Raw genomic sequence first — 6186 nt, forward strand, 5'->3', positions numbered from 1 at the left:
CCCCCAGCTGCGCCAGCTCCCTGTCGATATCTGCGGCAGCACTCACGAGACCCTTCGTCCAGTGCTCCACTTTCTCCAGCGTCTTGGTCAAAATGGTCAGCTTCAACTCAAGATCTACGTTGGAGTCCTTGGCGGCGCTAAGTTCTTTGCCCTTCTCGGCGAGATGAGCCTGCAGCTCTGAGTTGCTGTGGGCGTCCTTCTCCCGCTCAAGCTTGAGTGCGGCAAGCTCTTCACCACTTGCCTTGAGATCGGCCTCCAGCTGCGCCACCTTCGTCTCCAGCTCCTTCTTGGCGGCCTCGGCAACTGCGGCAGCATCCTCTGCTTGCTTAAGGGCTCCGCCGATTTCTTGCTCACGCGCAGCAAGCTCCTCCTCGTGGCTGTCGAGGTTAACTTTTCGCTGCGCCAGCTCGCCCTCCTGCGCAGACAGCTTCTCAGCGGCAAGCCGCTGTTGCTCTTCAACTTCGGCCTTCTCGAGCAAGAAGGCCTTCTGCTCGTCGGCGAGTTGCTCCCGCTCCTCTGCCAGGGACCGGAGAGCTTCCTAGTTGAGACCCCGGAGCACCTCCGCGCGCTTCTCGATGTCCGCTCCCGCCTTTGCGACAAGCACCTCGCGGGATTCCAGCTTGGCTTGCCGCGCGCGGTAGAGCGACAACAGCTTCCGCAGCAGCCGCTCCTACTCAGGCTCACCGCTGCTGCTGTTCGGCGCATCAACTAGCGTCAGCCCAGCGGAGGCGAGCACTTCTCCATCAAAGCTCTCTCCCTCGACCGGCGCCCTGGAGCTTGACGCCCAGGGGAGGTTGATGAAGACGCCATCGCTGGCCTTCAAGTAGACGCTTGGCTGGGGCTCTTCGGAGCCTGGCGCTGCGGTAGCGGCGGACGGGTCGGCGGTCGACGCAGCGCCTGGCGCTCCTGCGGCCTCAGGGCCGTCAGTGCGATCGCCAGACCCCCCGCCAGCTGCTGCGGCGGCAGCTTTGGCGGCCTCGTCGCCGGCGGGATCATCAGCGCCGGCTGCTTCTTCAGTGGCAGCGGCGTCGTCGGCAGCAACCTCGATCTCCATCGGCTCCGCAGCAGATGGGTCTGATTGCCGGAAAAGGGGAGAAAAGTTAAGCAAATACACAAAAAGAAGAAGAACCCAAGGGAAGCTTTGAAGAGAAGATTACCTCTACTGGGTTCAGCAGTCGTAGTCTCCGTCGCCGGGGGAACGTTGGTGCTGTTCCTTGCCGGAGAACTCTCACTTGCCGGAGGACTCTCCCTTGGCGTTTCGGGGGCGGCCTCCGGGCGCTCCTGGTGGGGCTGCTCTGCTCCTACACAAACCAACAGTCAGATGTCAGTAAAGAAAGAGTATCCATGCACGCCTAACAGCGGAAAGCAAACCATATACTGACGCTGGGGGCTGCTTTGGAGAATAGTTGCTGGGTCCAGCAAGGTTGGCTCGGACGCACCCCCTGCCGTCGCGGTGGGTTCGTCCTCGATGACAATCACCGGGACCTTGGCTCTCTTCGCTGCTCTCTGGGCCAGAGTCCTGAAAAGGAACAAGTTCAGAGTAAAGCAAATGAGGTACAAGACAAAACAACAAGAATTGAAGAATTACAAGTACAATAAGAAAATCTTACTCTTCTTCTTCCTCGTCGGAGCTGAACGCGGAGAAGTCGAAGTCCGGCCCACGTCCAGCGCGAGGAGGCGGAGGAGTAGTTTCCCTTGGCCGCTTGGCGGGAACGGTGGCGGTGGCCTGAGACGACCCCGCTCCAGTTGCCGCAGCAATATGAGGTGCTCCCGCAGCAACAGTGCTTGCCGCGGTGGAGCGCGTCACGCGGCGCGGCGACTGTTCACTCGCCTGCCGCCCAGCTACGTCCCTGGCCTTGCGGAGACGCCTTCTTGGTGGGGATGGAGGCTCTGCTTGCGGCGAGCTGCCTGAAGATGAGGAGGAAGAGGAGTTGATCTCCAGCGAGCCGCTCGTATCCTTGGCGGGCTCGCTCGACTCGGCGTTATGCCCGGCAAGCTCTTTCTTGCCGACGAGCTCCTCTCGCTCGGTACGGCTTGCCACCTCTGCTGCATCTGCCTCCTCCACGGTGAATCCAAATTCGCCCGCGGCTGCGGCTGCCGCCGCCTCTTCCATCCTAGTGGCGATGCGTATCATCTCCGCATCGGTGGTGTCGCGGGTGAGGCTGTCCTTTTCGTCGGGGCGGACCGGCACTTCTACCAAGCCGTCAAAGAACTGCTGCACGACGTCGTCTGCAGGCTCTTGCCAAGTTGGGACAATTCCATGCGAATCGCACAGCGGCATCATTGCACGGATGCGGTCGAGCGCGGAGTTGTTGCACAGCGGAAGGACACCCGTCAGCAACCTGAACACTTCAGGATGTTGAGGATCGTACTTGAACAGCTCCTGGACCATCGCGTTGAGCTCCAGAACAGTGAAGTTGAAGTTGAGGCCCGGACGCAGCCTCATGATATCCGTCGCATTCTTGAATTCCCAGGTGGGTCTCCCCCGTTCCTGGAGGGGGGCGATGCGGCGGCGAAGGAAATCTGCGCCAAGAGCACCTACAGTGAGCCCGGCAAGCCTGAGGCGTAGGATCCGGGTGACGGCAATCTTAAGCCTATCATCTTCCGGGGCCACGTCACTCCAATCGCTGCCGCGTGGTACTGGGGCATGGCGCCGGGCGGTAAACGGCTGCGGGTTCTCCTCGACAATCCAGCACCAGTCTGCTCTCCATTCCTCCCACTTGCCGCGGAACTCTCCCTCCAGATAAGTGTCCTTCTTGCCGGCCCTCGAGATCCAGGCGATTCCGCCGGATAAAGGCTCTCCTCTCTCTACTCGGGGCATAAAGAAGTGGCGAAAAAGGGCTACATTGGGATGGACTCCGACAAAGTTTTCGCAGAGATGTGCGAAAACTGCCATGGTCAGAACGGCATTGGGGGTGAAGTCAAGGAGGTGGAATCCGTAGGTGTTCATGATATCGCAGAAAAACTCAGAGAAGGGCGGGCAGAGCCCGCAGTAGAAGAACAAGGCGAAGAAAGGATATCAGTTTGGAGCCATTTTCCAAGCGGCGACTGCAAGTACCTTCGTGCGCGGATGCGCTCGCGTCTCCGTCGACCAGAAGAGATAGTAATCCTCCCTCAGCTTCCTCGCGGCAAGCTTGGGGGTAAGCTTGCCTGCTCCTTTCGCAGCGCCGCAAGCCGCTGCGCCTCGGTCGACTTCACAACATTCCCCTTGTCGGCTCTCGGAGCCATGGCGGAAGTGGTGGAGGAGGTCGATGGCGTTGGTGGTACTGGTGGCGATGGGGGGCGGGGCGCTGCTCTCTTTCAGCTTTGGGAAGACGAGGGAGCGGCAGAGGCTTCCAAGATTGGAGTAGCAATCGGTGAATGGGCGAACTGCCCCTGTTTCCCCTGCTTATAAGGAGGGAGGGGGCGGACGTTCCGCATTTCTGAATAAAGAAACCACCCACGATCTCTCCCACGACGCCGCATTCAACGCGTGCCGTTCGGGGAGGGCGCGGTCGATACGGAGAGAGATACTGCGTAACCCAGGCCGCGCATGCCCGTGCCCTGTTTTGGGCCTGGCCCAACAGCGCTCGGCACCGTGTATGGCCCAGGACCGGGGGCTCCTGTCGGTGTACTAGAGTAGGGGTACCCTAGTATCCCGAACTTGTGCACGGGCAGTCGCAGCATCCCGCGGCAAGACTTGCCGGGTGACCGCCAAGGTCCTCCGTGGTTCCCCTGGAGCCATTCAAGGAGACAAGACCCCGGCAAGAGGAGCTTGCCGGGAAGGCCAACCAAGGCATCTCAAGGAACTTGCCGCGACGCGCCACACGTCCCGGCAAGGCCCGGTGAGCGACAAGCTCCCGGACGTGACAAGACAACGACCGTGGCAAGGCGCTTGCCGCGGCAAGCCACCACTCTGTGTCCGCGCTCCAGCACATCCACCAACGTGTCGCTCTGGGACCCTTCCAAGCGTACGTGGTGGGAGGCTGTGTAGCCAGCGGTGCGCGGTGGCAAGCGGCGCTGACAAGATTGCCATCGTGGCGGGCGGTGACGTCCCTGACGGTCCCTTTTGCACTATTTAGGCGACGTAGACGGGCATTTAATGCCCTTGTCCCCTGCCGTCAGGGTTAGGTATGATACACTGTAGCAGGTAGCTGTACCAACCGCAGCACCTTTCAATTTTTACCCTTGTCTACGTTGCCATCTGTCGGTGACCCCTTGAGCATATAAAAGGAGGCCCATGCGCAACGTAGAGGGGGGTCGGCGAAAAAGAGAACACTCACGCTCAGTCTCGTTAGCTGCTGGAGTGTACTGTAGCACTCCGCGCTCCCGAGCAAGAACTCAATACAAACGACAAAGCAGGAGTAGGGTTTTACGCATCTGTGCGGCCCGAACCTGGGTAAACTGCTTGTGTGCTTCGCCTCGATCCCGCTCTTCGTGCGACCCTCGCCCCCGCCGAACCGAAAGGGACTCGGACCGCCGGTCCCATAGGTGCTCGTGGGTCAGTACCCCGGCATCTACCAAGGTTGAGATTGTACTTGAACTCATCCAACCTTCTCATTGTGAGAAATTTCTTGAAGCCATCGACGAGCCGATCTCCAATAGGTATGAATCAGATGTCAAGTAGCTTGCAAGCTACCTTTCTCCGACAAAGCGAAAGTCAACTTCAATGTGCTTTGTACGTGCATGAAAAACAACATTGGCTGGGAGATAGGTAGCACCAGTATGAGCACACCATAATATTGCAGCCAGTGAACCTTTAATTCCAAGCTCACAAAGTAAAGTTTGTATCCACATTACTTCAGCTACATAGCATTTGCGAGAGCTTTATACTCAGTCTCAGTGCCTGGCCTTGAGACATTAGCATGTTTCTTTCACTACATGACACAAGATTTGTTTCCAGAAATACAACAAAGCCACCCGTTGATCTTCTATCATCAACACACTCTACCCAATCTACATCAGAATAGGCAGTACAAGCATAGATGGAGACTTGACAATTTAAAGTCCAAGTCCTTTTGTACACTTTAGGGACCTCAAAATTCTTGTACCTGCAGTCTAATGATTTGTACTAGGAGCATGCAAATATTGACATGCTTTATTCATAGAATACGAAATGTCAGGACGACTAAAAGTCGAGTATTGCAATGCACATACAACACTTTTGTAATTTATTGAATCCTCTGGTCCAAGTGCTTCTCCACTCTCAACTGTAAGTTTTTCTGAAGTTGATATTGGTGTACTTACACGTTTGCGATGTTCCAATCCTACTCTCGTAAGTATGTTATCGGTATATTTTTTCTGTGTAAGAAGTATGCCATCTTTTACCTGCTTGATTTATATAAGAAGAAAGTAATGGACTGAGCAGGGAGTATGTCCTTCAGAGCAAACTCCAACTTCGAATCCTTAAGCAAGCAGGTAGTAGCATCTGGACTAGGATTGGCCACAATTATATCATCAACGTAGACAAGAACAAATCTAATAATGTTGCTTTTACTGTAGAAAAATAGTGAGGTGACTGCCTTAGATGGAGTAAACCCAAGCTGTTGTATCTGTGTGCTCAACTTTGAGTATCATGTTCTTGTTGCCTGTTTTAATCCATATAAAACTGTAATTAGGGTTTGTGCGATTAATGTCTTTATACATGTAAGTGAGATTAATGCATGATGTTCTGATGGCATGATGATGAAAAATAAAATAATATAAGCAAAATCTATGGTGGTATTACTCTTCTGTATTACATTAACCTAGTGCATTCTCATAAAAGCACTCCCTCGGTCTTAAAATAATTTTTGTGGACTTACTACAACTTTAGTAGTAAGAATGTTATGTTTATTTTGGGACGGAGGGAGTACATGGTATCTATGAAAATAAACCTTTTTGTTTTTGGTGTTCTCTTCTCGTTTCATTAGAATGGGTACTAATGTATCTGCCTCAATTACATTCAGCCGCACCAGCACCGGCGCCAACCTTTCTCTCCCATCTCCAAAGCGTTGCAGCCATTTCTCCTCTCTTTTTTTTCATTTTAAGTAAGCAATCACAAAGAACATGGAACTAGTCAACCGCAGGTTAACAAAACAATACTACTCCCTCCGTCCAAAATACATCCTCGATTTGTTGTCGATTTTAATGATTTCTCCAACCAACCAGTAAATAGCAGGATAGCAAAACAACATGCATAATTGACACAGAGTTATGTGGAATAAC

The sequence above is a fragment of the Triticum urartu genome, chromosome 2 (assembly GCF_003073215.2).
Source record: "Triticum urartu cultivar G1812 chromosome 2, Tu2.1, whole genome shotgun sequence".
In the NCBI taxonomy this organism is placed as follows: domain Eukaryota; kingdom Viridiplantae; phylum Streptophyta; class Magnoliopsida; order Poales; family Poaceae; genus Triticum; species Triticum urartu.